General features: G+C 38.7%; 1 long non-coding RNA gene across 2 annotated transcripts; it reads left to right on the top strand.

The window, feature by feature from the left end:
• The first annotated feature begins 682 nt into the window (after positions 1–682).
• Positions 683–6,781, top strand: LOC124777684. 2 transcript variants are annotated; one of them, XR_007015766.1, is made up of 3 exons: positions 683–727; positions 6,566–6,638; positions 6,717–6,781. It is a non-coding gene; the product is annotated as an uncharacterized LOC124777684 (long non-coding RNA). The 2 variants fall into 2 exon arrangements; XR_007015765.1 differs by lacking the exon at positions 683–727 and adding an exon at positions 878–2,100 and having other exon boundaries at positions 6,717–6,778.
• Positions 6,782–21,400: the final 14,619 nt, after the last annotated feature.

The following is a 21,400-nucleotide window of genomic DNA, read 5'->3' as shown; positions in this document are numbered from 1 at the left end:
CATTAATTTGTCGCCAATTATTATAAATTTTAACAAAAGAAATAACAAAACGAAATAATTTATACTAAACAACAAGCAACAGACATCCACCACGACGAAACGGAATATGGAGATCTGCCTGCGGCCATATATAGGGCGGGAATCAGCTTGTGGGTCACGTGATCAGCTACAGACAAACCTTGACGGTGCCGTGACGGCCAGTGCGGTTCCCGCCGCTCGAAATGCATTTCATAATGTATTGACGGGACAGCCAATATGAATTGGCCTTTATTGTTGCAGTGTTTATTTCTGCCGTTTATTTAAAAAATCATCGTATTATTCAGTGTAGCTCACTGAGCGCATGACGCACTACTGTCGCAGTTTATAAAAAAAATAAGGTATTGACTTATCCCTCTTGCCAGCTTGCATGACAGCGAGAATTTTAACACGTCCGTTTGGTGTCTGATGTGCTCGTGGAGAGATGCATGTGCAAGATCTCGTGGCTGTATTCGACTTGCAACTATTGACTTTTCTGTCTTGCCAGCTTGCATGACAGCGAGGATTTTAACACGCCAGTTTGGTGTCTGATGTGCTCGTGGAGAGATGCATGTGCAAGTTCTCGTGGCTGTACTCGACTTGCAACACTTGATGAAATATCGACCTTCGAAGTGTCAAGTGTCAACTGTTTTTAACTTCGGATTATCCGCATGGTACGCTGAACAGTGAACAACAGTGTACAGACTACCGGGTAGCGACTAGTATAGTTTGTGTAGGTATTTGTCAAGCTGTGACCATCGAAGAATGAAACCCACCGTTGTTGCTGATGAAATGTTCCCTGAAGGTGCAGGGCCGTATATGGATTTGGAGGAGGTGCTTATTGTTTTGTACTGTATTGTACTTTGTACTGTCAGTAACACAATTTTATTCCAATGTTATGACAACGAGATGTCGAGAGCCTGTTTAATGGAAATATCAGTTGTAAAAGCTATCATTGTTATATGTTATGAACAAACATTCGTCCTTGGAATTCAAGAGACGGCTTATGATACAGAATATATAATAAAATTGAAGGAATAAACAGACGCACTAGCTTTCTGTAAGGACTGGTATAATTTTAAAGGTGGTACTATCAGAATGAGGAGTGCTCGTTTCAGTGGAGAATAAATTGTATTTATTTCGTGCACAGACTCCACCAGAAAGTATCACGGAAGATTTATGATAGCTTTACTAACACGCGTATATGAAGAGGGGTAGTCACTTTTTTTTTTTCTAGGTCTGTAAATAGCCTGCGAAGGTTAACAAGTCATTTGTGCCGGATGCACCAGTAATTTTGTATGTGGCGCTTTTTGAGCACGAGTCACTATAATGTTGCTGCCTTAGCCTGAAAACTGTTCGGATGCATCTATCTGCACTAGTCTTCCATGTGCAAACCTCTGTACCGCAATGTAACTTCTGTGAGGTTCATCCTCATTAAGTTCTTTTTTCCGATATTTTAATACTATAGTTAGATGTTCAGTATAGTTATATAAATTTAAACACTCTTCTGTAGCAATATATTCCAAAATCTTCTTTTTTGTCCGCACCTTTCATCGACATTTTACTTCTGTCCTAGCTCTCAAATCTAGTGACAGCACATGATTTGATTAGACTATATTCATTTACACGTGGTTTTCTTAAATTTTGTCGATCTTCTCATTTTTCAGACACTTATTCTTTATTGCTTATTAGTTTTCCTCTGCTGCCTTCACTATTTCATCATTTAAAGCTATCCTTTCATCTACTGTTTTATTTCTTACGCCTGCCAGTCACTGCTTAATGTTCCCTCTGAACACTAGCGCTGTTACATCTTGTACAGTTCCCATTTCATTAGCTTACTACTTCACGCAATTCTCAGCCTTTAATCACCACATTTTAAGAGCGTATTTTATATTCCAACGACATTGGCAGAGTTAAGTTGTCAGCGATAAGTCAGGCTGAAAGCTCACAACCACACTTGCCACATTCATTTATGTACTTTGTTCCAAAAATCCCAGGATGGAAAGAATTACGGATGCATGCAACAGCAGCCATAACACTGGTAATTTTATCACCTGTGACTTGGTCACACAACCAGGACTTTAAGTATGGAATGAGTCAAACTGCTTTCTATTTACTGGTTAAGCTAAAGTCTCTGTCATGTGAACATTAGTGTTATCCAGAATTTTACATTCCTGACTTCTAATATTCTGAGAAATGATAGTGGCTAATGAGGTATTCTTAATTGAAAGCCGTGCAGTCTGAGATGCCTTGTCACGGTCTGCGCGGCTCCCTCCGTCGGAGGTTAGAGTCCTCCCTCGGGCATGGGTGTGTGTGTTGTCCGTAGCGTAAGTTAGTTTAAGTTAGACTAAATAGAGTGTAAGGTTAGGGACTGAGGACGTCAGCAGTTTGGTCCCATAACATCTTACTACAAATTTCCAGTTCTTCCTTAATTGAAAAACTAAGTCGTGACTCAGTTTGTAGATGAATGGTTGCTAGGTACATAAACAACTGAAAAAATTACTAGGCATTTCACAGTGCCCTCCTGAACCAGCTAATACAGCACACATAGCTGTACTGTCCTGGCTAGCTATATTATTATGAACAGCTGTTTGACAGGGATGTTGTGAGGGGGGGAGGGGGTGAAGAATTGTGATAGTGGTGAAAGAAGAAAGTTGGAGAGGGGGAGGGGGAGGGTGGCTGAAGAGTGGCACGGAGAGGCTGTGAGGCAATAGGATAAGAGTTTATAACTAGGATGAGAGAGTGTAACTGTTAGCCCTGATGCAGACAGGAGTTATACGTGGCTCCAAATGAAGAAGAAGAGCAAGTTGGGAATGGGACTGGTATTGAAAGGGAAGGGGGAAGACAATGGAGAGGGTAATATGAATGAACATCAATAGGATGCAGTGGGAGGCATGAAGACAAGGATGGATGTGGATGTGAGACAGGCTATTGGAGGTTGAGTACAGGAGGATTGCTTGGTTGAAGGCTGTGTTGTAGGGACAGTTTCTGCTGTCGTAATTTTGAGAAACTAGCATTTGAATGGGGAGAGGTGGGGGTAAACCAGATGATATGGGTTGTAAAGCAGGCATTGAAGTAGAGCATGGTGGTTAACAAGTTCTTGGCCACAGTGTGGAAGTGGTTATTGATTCAGCTGGATGGTTGGTGGTATTGATTTCAGTATGCCACATTTTAACTTCATGTCTTACATATAGACAAGAGGGTAGGTGCTAATTTACCAACTGGCCTGCTCTCAGTTTAGCAGATGTTAAGACCAGTGTTAAAAGAATTTTAAGATTCTGTGAAATAGGTGATGTTCCTAAATTATCAGGGAGTAGATTTTAAAATTAACAGCCAACCACACTTTCATTATTGCCTTTGTAATCCTTTCTAGGTTTTAAGTGTAGAAAAATGACCATTCACAATTTTAAGTGTTTATAGGTGTGATTGTTAGTGAAAATGGAAGGAAGTGAGGGACTTTCAATAAATTTTTATATACCGTTCGGTGACCTATCTGATTTTTAAGGAGAAGGTGTTAGTGTGTTTACAGTGTGCTTGATCTCACCTTTGTTTTATCCTATTAAGCATAAAAATTTTGCAGGCATATTGCTATATCCATTGTTATGTTAATTTGAGTAAATTTTAAAGCAAGGGGAAGTTGCAATTTTAACTTGCTTTGTGGGTGTGAGTATATGAGTGTTTCTAATTAAATATTTATATCTAAAAAGAAAGATGATGAAACTTACCAAACAAAAGCGCTGGCAGGTCGATAGACACACAAACAAACACAAACATACACACAAAATTCTAGCTTTCGCAACCAATGGTTGCCTCGTCAGGAAAGAGGGAAGGAGAAGGAAAGACAAAAGGGTATGGGTTTTAAGGGAGAGGGTAAGGAGTCATTCCAATCCCCTGCTTGTGTCTGTGTATGTGTGGATGGATATGTGTGTGTGTGTGCGAGTGTATACCTGTCCTTTTTTCCCCCTAAGGTAAGTCTTTCCGCTCCCGGGATTGGAATGACTCCTTACCCTCTCCCTTAAAACCCATATCCTTTTGTCTTTCCTTCTCCTTCCCTCTTTCCTGACGAGGCAACCATTGGTTGCGAAAGCTAGAATTTTGTGTGTATGTTTGTGTTTGTTTGTGTGTGTATCGACCTGCCAGCGCTTTTGTTTGGTAAGTTTCATCATCTTTCTTTTTAGATATATTTTTCCCACGTGGAATGTTTCCCTCTATTATATTCATATCATTAATTAAATATTTATCTGCATAGAATTTGACATTTGTTCAGTAATTGCAGTTTTGCGTGCCATGAAGACAAATCCCTCACCAACAGAATCATAAAACACCAAGGGAAAATTAACTGTTTATTGCACAGTAGTAGAACTCCCAGGATAACTGGAAGATGTTAACTTATGGTGAAATATAGTGCCAATCTGATGGCAGCTCTGCAGCAAATATATTTATGGACAAATTGGCCTCCACTTTCAAAATGTCATCACAACAAAATAATTGAATATGGTGCTTCCATGTTAATAATGATCAAGTAATCTATACAGACTCTGACATTTTATATTTTCTCTACTTCTGCCATCGTCAATTATTTCATTGCCCATACAGCAAAATGCATGGATTATGTTGTGTGTCTCATTATCTAATCTGTTATCATCTGATTTAATTGTAACTGCATTCCAGTACAATTGTTTTACTTTTGTTGGTATTCCTAACCTCTTTTCAAGACTCAATCCATTCCATTCAACTGAGCTCAGAAGTATTTTTCTGTTTCTGACAGAATTGCGGTGTTACTGACAAACCTCAAAGTTTTCATTTCTTGGAAAATTTCGCAAGTTTCATAAACGGTGTATGTTTAATGTATGGGAGTTACTTCGTGCTGGCATGTTGACATTGCAGTGAAGTTGCTTAATAGGCTAAGAGCTCAATACCTAACGATGAGGCTGTGACTGTGAAGTGTACGTAAGCACAATAATACCACTGTGAAGACAATGGACACCTTTTACTGTAACTTTTCCATTTATTTCCCTATCCTGGTTTGCCAAGAATAGCCACTATGGCTACAACAAAATTTTTAATTCTTGTCCCTGATTTTTCATTCCCTTTTCAAATTCCTCCTTGGTTTCCATTATATCTTGCCTAGTGTATGGATTGAACAATAGAGGTTAAGTTTCAACTGTGTCTCACTACCTTCTCAACTGCTGCTTCCCTTGGTTTTGCAACCATGACTTATTAAATTGTTAGTTCGGTAATACACTGGCTCTTATTGGAATTGTCACATTCTTCTTAATTTCCCATCTAATCTTCATGGACTTCCTCTTGCCTTTATATAACATTCTCTTCAACTTTTTTCCTGATATTCATATTGCTGCTTCTCTTTTCTCTCCAAGTGTCTCCAACTTTTCTACAGCTTTGCATTTCTTCTCTGCCATTTGTGTCTTGTCATTTTGCTGTTTTTGTCACTTTTTTTTCTTTAGCTTGTGTGTTATCCTTGGATTTATATTAGGCATTGTCCTTTTGTCTATTTGAGCTTCTACTTGCTTCACTATTTCATCTTTGAATGCTACACGTTCATCTTTTACATTCCATCCCCCCATTTCAGTCAATTGATTCCATTTGTTCCCTTTGGAAGTCTTGACACCCTATGGTACTTTCAATTTATCTAGATCCTGTCTCCTTAATTTCCATCTTTCTGTGCTGGTTCTTCAGTTTTAACCTGCAATTCGTAACCAGTAAATTATGGTTAGTCTCCACATCTGGTCTTTGAAGTGTTTTGCAGTTTGAAAGCTATCTGCCCTTTATATAATCTGTCTGAAACCTTTTATTGTATCCACACATAAAACTTGTCTTTTATGATCGATAAACCAAGACTTATCAATGAATAAATTGTGCTCTGTGCAAAATTCTACCAGGTGGCTTCCCCTTTCATTCCTTTCCCCAGTCCATGTTAGTTTCCTTTCTCTTTTGTTCTATTGAATTCCATTCCCCTGTGAGAATTAAATTTTTATATCCAAGAATGATCATTATTATTTTTATCTCATCATAAATTCATTCAATCTCTCTCTCTCTCTCTGGAGCTAGTGAGATGAAAAGATGTACCAACATCCTCCAGTACATCCATTGTCATATCAGATCTTAGACTTTTTTTATTAAAATACATTAGTGGAAAAACTCAACTTACAGAGGGAATATGGTGAATAGTAAGCTCTGGATAAGTTGACCACTATCATAAAAGTGGTGGCTAAATTTGATTTGCACTTGGTGAAAATTGTCAATAAAAACATTACAAGGGAGCCTTCCCCCCACACACAGCATTCTTCATAGGGCTGAAATTGAAAATAACTCCAATTAGGCCTCATGGACTATACATACATGACTACCTGCTGGTGTTTTTGCTAGTGGCATCATTGGACATCATTATGTTTGAGTATGTGGCTTCCACACTAGACTCTGGGTTATTAATATTGGCTTACTCATTGCTAGACCAAATGCTGTACTGGAATCTAATCCTGTGACAGATAACACTTGTCTGCTGTCTGATTAATCACACATATTTTTGTAGGCTGGTGGTTCATCAGGGTTATTGATGGATTTGGCAGCAAATGAAAAGGCTGTACATGCAGATTTCTTTAATGGTAAGAGATGGAGAATATACTCAGTACTGTTTCTACCCTTCCAATTCTTTGAGTTTTATGATCTTGCCTTTGTTTCAGATTTTGAGGATCTGTACGATGACGAAGATCTACAGTGACCATTCAAACAAATGTGCTTGTGTAATGAAAAACCAAATTATGAAGAGTGCATCATATTTGTGTGTCTGAAGTTTAAATGACTGATACTGTGTTTTCAGATCTCATGTGTTGGTGTTTTTTAGTTATGTTTAATTTGTTAATAAAAATTTGATGAAACATTCATTTGTTCATTCTGGGAAGATGTGTTTTACAGAAGCAGACAACTTTGTCCCTCTTTTATTCAGATGAAATGTTGGTTGGAGTTGTGAAGCATAAAACTGGTAGCACTCTTCAGAAAATATAAGTGTCTTTGGAATATGTTGTAGAGTGAATATGACATGTATTTGATATGTTCCTAATTTCAGAAATTTGATTTGTGCAGATAATGACTCTCCTACTGCATTTGAAGTTTTCTGCTTTAAGAATTCTTTTGGATAATTCAAGAAATAATGCCATCTTTGAAAAACATGGTCCACTAGTTGTTCGCTTCAAGTTGCACAAAATTTAGTCTTGCGTCAATAAGTGTCACTTTGGGCCAGGATATAGTCCTCCCTGAACCCACCTACAGCACCACAAGTCATACTCACAAAATTTTTAAATTCTATAGTGGAAGAATTGTGCAAAGCCTGTCAAATTGTAAACCCTTTGGAGTGTCACAAACAAATCAGTGTCGCACCATGGGATTTCATGGACGTCGTCCTGGCTTACCCAACCCAAGAAGACCAGTGCATAAACAACATAATGAGAATGTTGCAGAGCGAGACACTGCAAAATCAGGAGAGGACGCAAATTGTTTCTAACCTCACCTTATGACCTTGGCACTATAAGTGTATTTATTCCTCCTGTAAAACTGTTTCAGAACAACATGTATAGGGTCACAGGTATGGGGCCATTTAAGGTTTTTGTGAAAGTAAAGTACAAGAAATAACTAAAATTTGACCATATGATTATTGGGAAATTATGTGGAGTGGGGAAGTAATTTAGACCAATCATAGCTGTCTTAGAGTATTAATAAGAATCTGCAAAAATTAGACCACCTTGCAATGAGATTGTATGAATAATGCTGAACTCCTGAGCTGTTGTTCTCCTGTGTTACTGTATGGATGGTTTGTCTTACGCAAAATTGTGCACTTACTGTTAACATTTGTGATTCTGGCAGGAACATGAGTCAAATGTAATTGAAATCAGCTGCAAGCACCAGAATTATTTTAAAATTAACTGCATTCGTATAAAATTTGAAATAAGCACTGTAATTTTATTGTATATATATATATACTGGATTGAAAAGAGGGGTACCCTCGGCTGCTCAGTAGTCTTTCCAAAGTCTGTCTATAGATAGCAACTCGTCAGTTTTTAGCACTCAGCTGCACGTGATCGTGAAAGCACTAAAGCAGATGTGGTGTTGCCAAAACAAAAAGATTCTCATCCACTCTGATTACATTGGCAACTTATAGGTATTGCAACAAATATATCCAACAGAGAGAATGATCAAAATGATTCTGGACAAACTGCTTCTCCTTCAACAGCAGGGAAAACATGTATCTTGTGCTGGGTGCTGGAGCTTGTAGTAAGTCGAGGAAATGAGCAAACAGATGTAGCAGCCAAGGAAGCCTGTAGAGAACATAATGAGAAAAAATGTACACTAGAACCACTTTGTCTCTAACAGGGTACGAGAAGGTGGTTCAATTCTGACACTGATTCTAAAAAGATTTAGGAGATGGCTGGGTCTGGCTGCAGTTCTCTGCAAAGATTGATGCAGGTGCAGTTAGAGAATGCAGTTTGTAGGTACAAGAACTACTTTATTGCTGTTTATTTACAATCACGGGGCTTTGAAGTTGCCAGCATCAATGGAAAGTGGTGCAATTACAACATAACAGCTTCCATCAGTACGTCAGCTTCTGGCATGGTCTGGCTAATGAAAACACAGATGTTGTGGCTGCTGCTGCTGCATTAATGGAATATCTCATAACCTACCCTGTAGCATGCTGGCCCAGTGTGTCTGCTTTGCAGTGAGTATGGCAGACTGTGTCCTGCCTCAGCAGCTGAGGGTGAAGGGGTACTTCTGTTTAGAGGTGGGGATGGTTAGATTCCCAGTAAGTTCCATGAAGGTGGAAGAGTGCCGGAGCTCCTGGATGCTCAGCCACTGGACAGAGGTTTGAACCACAGTGTTGGTAGGGACAGTGCATCGTAGATAGGTTGTTGAGCAACAAGGGCTGGATGTCACATTGTTGCTGAGCTGTGCGGCTATGGTGGTTGGTCCGGCTATTTTGTGGGAGAGAGACATTTTTGTGTCACCACAGAAATGTCTGGAATGAAGGTGGTAACAGGAGGGCAGTCAGCGTGCAACAGTCAGTCAAACTGGAGAGGCTTCTTGAAGGATAGGCCTAGGGCATTGACACGAGCAATTATGACTATAAAGGAGGGGCATCTTCTGCTGGGATGTTGAGCACACAGATGCAGTGACCAGCAGTGGCCAATGCCCATTTTCTTGTGTGTTGTTCTTTGCTCCAAGCTCTGTTACAGTTAATCGTGTTTAGACTACATCTTGACCATTCCACTCTCATGTAGCATCTGGTAAAAATGGAAACTACATCTTTTTGCATGAGCTCTGAAATCTTTAATATTTTGTTACAATGGTCATTTCCTCTTATGTAGGTGGAAGTCAACAAAATATTTTCGCATTTAGAGGAAAAAGTTGCTTGAAAGTTTGTGAAAAGATCTTGCTGCAATGAGAAACACCTTTGTTTTTCTGTCTGCCGCCCTAACTCGCATATCATATCTGAGACACTTGGACCACTATTTTACAGTAGTACTTTTTAATTGTCCTATCTGGTAAGGATTCCATATTATGCAGCATTATTCGGGAAGGATGGAAAAGTGTACTCTAGGTAGATCTGTTGCAGCTTCCGTTTGTTCTGGGGGGGGGGGGGGGGGAAATATGCAGTCTTTTGTTATCTTATCCACATCATTTTCTGTGTGATGGTTCCAATTTAAATTGTTCACAATTGCAATCTGTAGGTGTTTAGTTGAACTGATGACTTTTATGTGATGTAATTTATTGTGTAACTAAAATTTAATGGATTTTTGTAGTAGTCGTGTGGAGGACCTCACATTTTTCATTGTTTAGGTTAAATTGGCACTATCTCTCCCCCCCCCCCCCCCCCCCCCCCTCCTGTGCAAACCCACGTGTGTGTGTGTGTGTGTGTGTGTGTGTGTGTGTGTGTGTGTGTTTGTGAGGGAGGGGGGGGGGAAGAGACATGGGGCGAATAACCCCATACTGTAAAATAAAATAAAATAGTGGAAATTCAGCAGAAGCATTGGAAACTGGCTGGAAAACATGTATCATGACTCCAGCAAAGGAAACGGATGTGAGGGCAATGCTACAGCCTGGGAAGATGAAAGAAATAGCTAATGAAATTTTAAAATCTAAGTATGATGTAGGGCTACAGAAAATAAGATGGCAAGGACATGGGTAGATAGATAAACCGGAATATACTGTGGACTGGAAGAAAGAACAGGCCACTTCGGAACAGGGTTTATAATGAGGAAAGTTAAGAAAAGCCTATTAGAATTTGAACATACAAATGAAAGGATGTGCAGACTCAGACTAAAGGGATAAATGTAGGAATATATCAATAGTAAATGCACTTGCACCTACAGAAGAAGTGTATATAATAAAAACAGTTCTATGAAGACTTGGAAAAAGTGTGCTGTGCAGTACCTAAATGTGACCTGATGCTAGTAAGAGGAGGTTAAATGCAAAAATATGGAGGAATGAACAGTACGAAGTTTCTGGAAAATATTCACTACGTGAAGGAAACCACAAGAATGGAGACTTACTATGCCAATTCACAGCAAGGAATAATTTGATTATTAAGAGTACCTGCTTCTCACATAAAAGGATCCATCTGGGTACTTGGAAGTCTGCAGTCAGTGGAGTAGTCAATCAGATTGACCATATTTTAGTGATTGCACACCAGTCCATGTCAGTTACAGATGCAGAGGACCAAACTGTGACTCAGACCACTCTGTGATAAAATTAGTCATGAGAGAGAAACTGTCATTTGATGGCAAAAGAACAGGAAAGACAAACTGGAATACTGACAAACTGAAAATCCCTGAGGAAGTAAAATAATACCAAGTAACACTAAGCACAAAGCTGAGCAATGAAGAGACTGCGTTAGGAACAGACGAAAGGATTGAAAAAGCCATTGGAGATGCTGCAGAAGAAATAATGGGCACAAGGAAGAACAGAAGAATCCAGGAATGGTTTGATGAAAATTGCAGGTCAGCAGTAGAACAGGGCAAGAATAAAAGTGCAACAGAGAGAAACCAGAAATAATGTGGAAGAACATATATAGAATCAAGGAGAAGAGCTAACAGACTGTGTAAGAGAAAGAAAAGGGTGGACTAAGAAGAAATTTCAAGAACTTGAAGAGTTAAAGGAACATTCCATCATGCTATAGTAAAAATAAAGGGCAGAGTCCAGCCAAAAAATGACATGCTCCAGTAAAGATGGGGAAAAGGAGAGGAAGAACAGATAATGGGAAGATGGGCAGAGTATTTCAAAGATACACTGAATACCAGCATAGAAGAAGAAGAAGGAGACAGCTGCATAGGAGGAAAGAGTGGAACTGGAAGTAGAATATGATGCCAATGAGGCAAGAAATACAACATTGCAAAAGGTCTCCCAGGCTGTGCATAAGACGAAAAACAATCGAGCCTCTGGGGAAGACAGCATAATCCCAGAATTAATAAAAACTTGTGGAGAGGCTGTAATAAAGGAACTGCACACATTGTCAGATATATAGGATATGGAAACTATGCCAGATAAATGGGAATAATAATCCCCATTTATAGGAAAGGGGATACAACAGCATGTGAAAACTAGAGGTATAACACTCCTAAGCATAGCTTACAACGTCTTCACAAGTATATTAAACAAAAGGATACAGAATTGAGCAGAAGACATACTAGGGACTACCAGTATGGCTTTAGACCAGAGGAACAACTGATAAAATATATATGATAGGACAAATGATGGCAAGTTCTATGAATATGATATAGATCCGCATTCCCTATTCATTGACTCCAAACAAACCGTTGACAGCATAAACCAGCAAGTAGGAGAAAAAGAGAGAAATAAAAAGGCTGTGTAGTGCTGGAATGGAAACAGGGAAGGAGCTGGATGGACGAGGACAGTGACTAACGAAGGTTGAGGCCAGGAGAGTTACGGGAACATAAGATGTATTGCAGGGAAAGTTCCCTCCTGCGCATTTCAGAAAAGCTGGTGTTGTTGGGAAGGATCCATATGCCACAGGCTATGAAGCAGTCACTGAAATGAAGGACATAATGTTTGGCAGTGTGTTCAGCAACAGGGTGATCCATTTGTTTCTTGGCCACAGTTTGTTGGTGGTCATTCATGTGGACAGACAGCTTGTTGGTTGTCATGCTTACATAGAATGCAGCACAGAGGTTGCAGCTCACATGACTGGTTTAACAGGTTTTCTTTGATCTTATTAACTTATATGTTGTAAGTCTCTCTGTTGCCATCAGTACTATTTCTCTGAATTTAAACCACATCTGGACCACTCTTAACACAGTTTGGAGGTGATGCAGACTCTCTCAGGAAGGTGGCAAGCTAATTTTTATCTGCCTTTTTTTTTTTTTTTTTTTTTTTTTAACAGATAATTCTGCATTTATTTGTGGTGGTTTTGAATGTCGTGGAATTGAATCTCAATCTTGTGGTCACTAATTCCTCCACCCATCATTGCACTCTCTGCTCAGGATTGTTTCACTAAGAGGTCTAGTATAGTACTGCAACCATTTACACTTCATGTGGGTGCTCCTGAACTAATCGCCAAAATAAGTTTTGGAGAAAGCACAAGTACAGTTTTGGATGAGGTTTTAGGCTTACCTCCAACTTTAACCATGTATTTTCGCCAACATACTGAGGATAGATTGAAGTCACTACCAACTGTAATTGTATGAGTCATGTACCTATTGAAATGAGACTCCAATTTTCTTTGAACATTTCAGCAATTATATCATCTGAGTCATGTAGGTCAGAAAAGGATCCAAGTATTAATATATTCTGGTTGTTGAGTATAACTTCTACCTATACTAACAGCAACTATGTAGTTCAGCTTCAGTAGAAGACAAAAACCACTTTGTACAGCAACAAACATGCCATGACCAACTAAATTCAATCTATCATTTCTGAACTCTATCAGGTCCTTGGTAAAAACTTCAGCTGCATTTATCTTTGGCTTAAATCAGCTTTGAGTATCTGTAATAATTTCTGTTTCAGTGCTTTCTATTAACATTTGGAGCTCTGGTTGTTTCAACAAACATCTTTGACAATTTACAGCTATAGCGACCAATGTGCAACATGGCTGTAAAACAATGGGTATTACGGAGACAAGAATCTCAGCTTATCTGTCCAGGTCATTAGGATGATTAAAATCTCTGTAAGAACACAGTCTATCTGGAAAATCTATCATGGAAAAATTCCTATAGTAGTTGGAGTTAGAGCTGCACCTTTTTTAGATTGAAGTCAGCTGATAGGTAAACCTGCTTAAAGGAAGTCCCTCTAACTAAGGGCTTATCTTCAGAGGATGTCATGTTTCCAAGTAGAAAAGGAATTAGCATATTTCATCAAAATATTAGAGGTATTAGAGATAGTTAGTGAACTGCTTATAGATGTTGACTCTGAAATTATTGATATATTGGAGCACCCCTTAAATAATATGACATTTCAGAGGCTTCCTTTACCAGGATACAGATTATCTGGCTGTTTTTCAAGGACTTCCTTGCCAGGTGAGGGAGTGGCTATGTACGTAAAAACAGTATTCCATTTGATTCCATAGACATATCATGGCAGTGCACAGAACAGATATTTGATGTTGTGCAGGGGCAGTCGAATTTAGTGAAACTAAACTTCTAATTGTTGTTGTTTATAGATCCCCTAACTCTTACTTCAGAGCATTTCTGCTCAAGCTATAGAAGGTTCTTGATTCACTTCATAGGAAGTACCAGAAATTAGTTGTATGTGATGACTTCAGTATATCTTGTATATGATGGTGCACGAAAAGGGATGTTTGTAGATCTCCTAAATTCATATGATCTGATGCAGCTTTATAAAAAGGGAGAAAGGGATAATGTAGACAATTTTAGACCTGTTTCTATGCCCTCAGTGTTTGCTAGAGTTACTGAAAAAGATGTGGATGTAAGAATAATTGATCATTTTGTATCACATGATTTGCTATCAAATGTACCGAAGGTGGACCATTGCAGAATATGGGGAGTAGCTCACAATTGGTTCACCTCTTACTTTAGCAACAGATGGCAAAAGGTCGTCATTCACAATGGTGAGAATGGTTGTGATGTGATGTGTGGTCTGAGTGGGGTACAGTCAAATGGGGGGTGCCCCAGGGATCAGTGCTGGGGCCACTCCTGTTTCTTATTTGCGTAAATCATATACCCTCAAGTATTACGGGTAACTGTAAAATACTTCTGTTTGCTGCTGATACTAGCTTGGTAGTAAAGGACGTTGTGTGCAACATTGGCTCAGTTTCAAATAGTGCAGTTCATGACCTAAGTTTGTGGCTTGCAGAAAATAAACTAACACTAAATCACAGTAAGACTCAATTTTTAGTTTCTAACACACAATTCAACGAACCTGATGTTTTAATTTCACAGAATGGGCATATGATTCGTGAAACTGAACTGTTCAAATTTGTAGGTGTTCAGATGATAGTAAACTGTTGTGGAAAGCCCACGTTCAGGATCTTGTTCAGAGACTTAACGTTGCCATTTTTACTATTTGAGAGGTATGTAAAGTGAGTGATCATTCGACACGAAAATTAGTCTACTTTGCTTATTTTCATTCGCAGATGTTGTATGGTATTATATTTTGGGGTAACTATTCCCATTCCAAACGGATATTTTTGGCTCTGAAACGAACATCTTGTCAACCCCTTTTCATGAGTCTGGGTATTTTGAAATTGGCCTCTCAAAATAAATAAATATATATATATATATATAAAAACAAAGATGATGTGACTTACCAAATGAAAGTGCTGGCAGGTCGACATACACACAAAATTCAAGCTTTATGTCTGCTTGTGTCTGTATATGTGTGGATGGATATGTGTGTGTGTGCGAATGTATACCCGTCCTTTTTTCCCCCTAAGGTAAGTCTTTCCGCTCCCGGGATTGGAATGACTCCTTACCCTCTCCCTTAAAACCCACTTCCTTTCGTCTTTCCCTCTCCTTCCCTCTTTCCTGATGAGGTAACAGTTTGTTGCGAAAGCTTGAATTTTGTGTGTATGTTTGTGTTTGTTTGTGTGTCTGTCGACCTGCCAGCACTTTCATTTGGTAAGTCACATCATCTTTGTTTTTAGATATATTTTTCCTACGTGGAATGTTTCCCTCTATTATATATATATACCTTACTGTCATTTCTTGTCAACAATATTAGCTTATTCCCAAAAATAAGCAGCTTTCACTCTGTTGATACTCGTCAGAAATCAAACCTGCATTTGGATTGCACTTTCTCAACTCTTGCGTGGAAAGGTGTGCAGTATACTGCTGCATCTATTTTCAATAAGCTGCCACTAGAATTCAAAAATCTTGGCAGTAATCCATGCGCTTTCAAATCAAAACTGAAGAGTTTCCTCGTGGGTTACTCCCTTTATTCTGTCAAGCCGTTCCTTGAAAAATTAAGCTGATTCTTGTTGTACAGTTGATAGAGTTTACTTAAACTTGTGGCTTGACTTCCTTCGGGTTCATAAACATTTTATTATTATCAGTTATTACTTTTATGTTGTAATTTCATGTACTGGCACATATCATGACCTTGGACATTTGCTCCTATGGAACTTGACGTGTAAATAGATAAATGATGAGACAAACAGCTTTTGAGGTAGAACAGTCATTAGCAGGCAATCTCGGGGGGACTGACTACACGTGAATTGTACAAGGCTTAACCAGGTGAGCATGGATTTGTTAAGGTGGATGCTTACTTCTCTAGCTGCTTATGGGACTTCCATGAAGCCACATTCCTTTCTTCTACTCCCAAAAGTTTGGGTGGTCCGTTGGGCAGTATTTCCAGAGAGACCTCATGTGGCTAATCCACCTAAGACATCTGTGAATGTCAGAGCATTAATAGTAACGCCACATCCTGTGGTAGATAATTTATTTATTGTTGTTAGATGTGTAGACTGTTCCTCCGAGTAATTGCCAACTTTTTTTACATCCATAAAGCTCTAGAGCAGTAGTTGTCAAACTTTTACTCTCGAGCCAATCCTGATATCATGGAGCAGCACTTCCGTTCGCATATGCACAAATCTTATTATTAACTGGTAACCTACATAAATTAGTATGTTATGAGCCCCCAATATACTAGCTATAGTAAGGGGCATGATAAGTTGGCTCGCAAGTAGCCACTGATTGTTGAAAGTTGGAAGCATTTTGAGTGTTTCGTGTCAATTGTTCTCAGTATCAGATTGCTGTAACCCTCAGTGACCCCAAACTTGGGGCAATGTAATTTCCTGACAAAGTATTGTCTGCAGTATGAGACACATTCACAAATGCTAAAAAGGTTTGAACGCAATCTAGTCATTGTTGTATTACAACAGCCTTAATTTAATTTCATAGTTTTTGCTATAAATATTGTCACGTCAAAACCACAATCAAGATCTGAGGGCAGGGTTGTCAATTAAGTACAAAAATTAGCACTGGAAACACGTTCATTACCAACATACAGTCAGAATAGAACTAACTTCCTATGTATCTTTACAATGCGCATTTACGGATCGACATTATTTCTGTTTGAAATTTATACCATTGTAGCTAATCCGTACAAGTCACACGTGCACGTGAGTTGTCGACAGTGCTGGAGGATAAGCAATAAAACATTCTTCCCCTCACACCACAATGAGCACACTTAATTACCCCCATGCCTCTGAGGTAAGCAGCTGAATTCATCAATGCCAATTACAATTAAGCACGTCTTAAGATATTACTGCCTCTGTATTTTTGAATGCTACTAAGCAGGAAAACTACACTCTTCAAGAGCTTTGCAGGGGTACCCTCCTGATTAATACACTGAAGGCTACCCAGTGAACAAGCTGTTAAATGCTAAACTACTTGGGTAATATGCTACCAGCAGTGAGCTGCACATTGGCTTAAATTGTTGTAAAGATGTGGTGATGTGCCAGAAGATATAGATACCAAAGAATTCCAGCAGGAATGGGAAAATGAACAATTCACTGTTTCATGAAACTGATTGATGGTGAGCTCCAGAAGTCAGCACCTTGTATCCTGATATTGTCTATCGAAGCTGCCAGAGTATACTGCAGCACAGTTTCTCCAACTGTAAGTTAGGCCTTATGTCCCTAATCCGGTGTGCTTCGGCCACACTGCCATGGGTTGTAATGGTCAAGAAACATGTGGAAGACGCGACTCTGCTCCCTGCATCACATGTATTTGATGTACTGCCTCAGCCATGCTCTCAAGCCCATCCAGTTTACAGCAAGGAATGTCCCAACTTTGCAGGAGAATAAAAACTACAGGACACATTACAGGTCTCTGCAGAATCTTTTGGTTCAAGAGTGCTGGGTGACTGAGCATTAAGATTTTGCTTAGAAAATCCACATAGTACAATTTAACAGCTATAAGCTACCTGCCGTCTTTTAGCCTAGCACTCTGCATTTTGATCTACAACAACCTATGTGTGATTTAAAACACACCACACAAAACATGCTATTCAGAAAAAAGCCCAAATACTGTGTAGGTTACTCATCATCTAAACAACAAGAACATATTTAACCATGTAATGAAGGGCTCACTCTTAAATCATGTCTTTTGCTCACAGGAACATGAATATTAATTATTAACATACTGAGGGAATCCATTATACATGGCAGAATGTATTAGCAGCGGGTATGTCTGACCACCACAGTGTTTTACAGGCCTGAATCCTAGCGGATATGGTACATCCTTGCCTTCCTCTGGCCTTTGAACTGACTTATCCAGTTAGTTACAGAGGGACTCTGAACCACAGTGAAACTTTGCAGTTTTCACATTAACATTTACTGAGCTACCTTAATCATGATACAGGCAACAGAAGACTATTTTGTGTACTAAAATGCAGCTCAATATTACACATGATTTTGAGAAACAAACAATTTCTTAAGACTATTTCTCCTTCATAATCTTGAATTATTTGAGTTTGGACTGGACCAAAAAGATCTGAAAATTTCATTTAAGGATATATTTGCAAGTATTATCTTGTATTTTCATTAAAGATGTGCAGCAATTGTGCAATAAATGCTGCATGAAACAACTTTAATCTTTTTTTTCTAATTTTTGGCACAGTTAACAACATATAACGCAGGAGATTAAATTATGAAATAACAGAAATGCTATGATAACACACTTACAAAGGTACTTACAGAAATAGTTGCACATTTCTTTTTTCATACAGGTTCCCTGTTTTTCAGCACACTTATTCCAGGTGCTCAAACACTTGCAGATGCGCTTCGGTATATTTGGTGCAACTCATAATAATCTTTAATTTTTGGCAATATAATGTAATTCTGTAGATAAAAAAATCTCACCCAGTGTGTGTGTTCTCGTGGGGAAGCAGGACTCTTAGCACTTTGACCAGAGGATGCTTATCTTCTTCTTGATACATAAATATATTTAAAAAAATGGGGCAGATATGTTTTCATTCCATTGATTGACTGGTTTGTAATGGGATACACAGGGCTAGTCACAATTAAATCAAGAAAAGTATCTTCTTGATGAGCGATGTCCAAGTGCTGCCATAACTGACACACTTGTGATCAGTAACCAGCTGCCATTACACTTATCAGCTATGCAATTTTGTATAGTGAAGGCCATCCAGGATGATACATGCAGATATGGGAAGTGATGTGAAATCTCATCAACAATGCCACACCTGTTAGCTCTGCTGTTTCACTGTGTTGTCTCACACACAATAAAATACCAAGTCCAAGCTGGACTTGTCATTGTTTGACACGAGGAAATAACTCTTTCTTGGATAAGTCATGTTGACAGTATCACAACGGTGCTGTGTACTACCAGATCACCAACACACTCCTACTTCTTCATTACATAATTAGGCACATTGCCTGTTAAGGTATCCATCTCTTGTATGGTGCTTCTTCTTCCTGGGCATTTATAATTTAAAGCCTTGACCGGGAACCTTTCACCACCCATACAGTCTACATGTACCTTCCATTTTCTCCTATTTTCCTTTAGGTTATATAAACCTAAATATTTCCTTGTATCTTGTGTTCTTTTTTGATCTTCTCTTGTAGAATCGTCCACTCTTTGTAGAAATTTCATTTATTGAGCCAGTATCCTAATTTCTTGGCATCTCATTGCCGATGCTTGACTTCCATAAGCAAGGATTGGTACTACTATTGTTTTATGAAACTTCAGCCGGGTTTCTTTCCTGGCTTTAGTTTACAAACTTTTTACAATGGTTCCACAAATGGAAATAAATTTAATTAATTTTTGGTCCACGTAATGGTTGTATTCATAAGTGATGTCAGATCTTAGGTACTGAAAATGTCTTATTTGCTCAAGGATATTATTATTATTATTAAAGACTTCATTTATGTTCGACATTTTCCATTTGCTGATAACTCCATAGCCCCAGCCTCAACTTGCTAGTGATGAAAAAAAAAAAAAAAAAAAAAAAAAAAAAAAAAAAAAAAAAAAAAAACTCCTGGGTCCATCTCACTCCAGATGGCAGCACCTTGTGAGGGCCCCTGTGTAGGGTTGCATGTGAAACCCCAAAATCTGGACGCATCTGTGTGGCAGCCACCAGTACTCGGTCAGCATCTGTTGGCTCAATGTGAGCTCAGTTGCAACTGAATCTTTTGGAACTCAAAACTCCATTCGAAATTATGTGAAATCTTTTGGGATTTTGCCACCAAAACCTCAACATTAACTAGTAATCATGACAGAACAATGGGGAAGAATTCCATTAACCTGGGCCCAAGTCAGTAAGACTGAATAATAGATTTTATTATCAGATTCCAAGGGATCAGGCATGCCAGGAAGAGAAGAACCGGAGCTTCTTAAAAAACTGTCAGAAGTAAGAGAATATTTTACATAGGAACATTCAACATGAACACTACACAAATCAGAGAAATTGAAACAAGTGACTAACACCGTGGAGAAATTTGTTATAAAAATTCTGACAATCCAGGAAAAACAATTCTCAGATGAAAACCACCGTGACTCAGAAAAATGCAGAATATACAAAGGGAAACTAGCTTTAACCATTCCAAGAAGAAATCTCATATTCATGGATTTGAAGTACACAAATTGATACTGAACTCTGTAACAGATGTCACATCAATATCAGAACAATCTGGAAACAAAGCCTATACACTAATCAATGCACATACCTACACAAACAACTACAAGAAAAATCCACAGAGCAAGTGAAAGTTCTACTAGGAGATTTTAGCGCCCACTTAGGAAGTGAATGAGTATTCAAAGACAACAGGAAAACACATGGCCCACAAGCAAACAAACAAGAATTGAGAGATCCCGATAAATTTCTGCACGAATTCCGATCTCAAACTCATGTCTATGCAATTCCATAACTATGAACTTGGAACTCACCCAACAATGCCCTAGCAGAATTTCAGTTAGACCACATTGTGATATCCACAAAAAAACACCAGAGAAATTATGAATGTAAGAACAAGGAAAGCATTTTTTGAATCCTATAATCACCTACTCCAAATTAAAGCGAAATGTATACCCAACAGATGAATCGAGAACTTTCAGAACAATACCAAGGTACCTAAAATTAAACAACAAAGAAGTAACAGAAAAATTAAGGTACTGGTAAAATTTGGGCAACTACCAAGAAAAAGGAAACACAGATGGCGGAACAAGACAGCTACAGAACATAGAAAACAATTCTGGAAAAAAACTGACAGTCATAGAATATCAGAAAGTAGGAAGAATTCAACAGGATACAGAGGACAACTTCAAAAATAATCCAGAGAGGTAAAAGAGGTTATGAAAACAACAGATGCAAAGAGATACAACAGAACTTCAACAAAAACAACACAGAAAATTTTTGCAGAACATTCACAGAAAATGTGGCAGGATACCAACTACCGAGCCTATGCTCCAAAAGACAAGGTGGAACACTGGAGACAAAACTGAAAAAGAACTGAAATATTAGCGCAATACTTTGATCCACAACTAAACGGTGATAAACCGATGAAGATCTTATAGTTCGAGAAGCCAAAACCCAGCCACCAACACACGAGGAGATCGCGAAAAGAACAAAATCATTGAAAAATAACAGAGCACCTGGAGAAGATGGACTGATTGCGGACATCTGGACCATGAACACATTACATCCAAAATACACAGTATCATCAAAAACATCTGGGAAACAGAAAATGTACAAGAAGAATGGATGTCTGTGCTAATACACCCTCTGCACAAGAAAGGAGACAAAACAGACCCCAATAACTACAGAGGAATTTCACTACTGCCTGTGACATACAAAATTCCATCAAACACCCTGTTTAATTGGCTAGAGCCTAAAATAGATCAACAGACAGGAAAATACCAAGGAGGGTTCAGAAAGAGAAGAG

The sequence above is a fragment of the Schistocerca piceifrons genome, chromosome 2, assembly GCF_021461385.2.
Source record: "Schistocerca piceifrons isolate TAMUIC-IGC-003096 chromosome 2, iqSchPice1.1, whole genome shotgun sequence".
Classification (NCBI taxonomy): Eukaryota; Metazoa; Arthropoda; class Insecta; order Orthoptera; family Acrididae; genus Schistocerca; species Schistocerca piceifrons.
The sequence above is the reverse complement of the archived record's forward strand: the minus strand, read 5'-3'. Positions and strand labels throughout refer to the sequence as shown.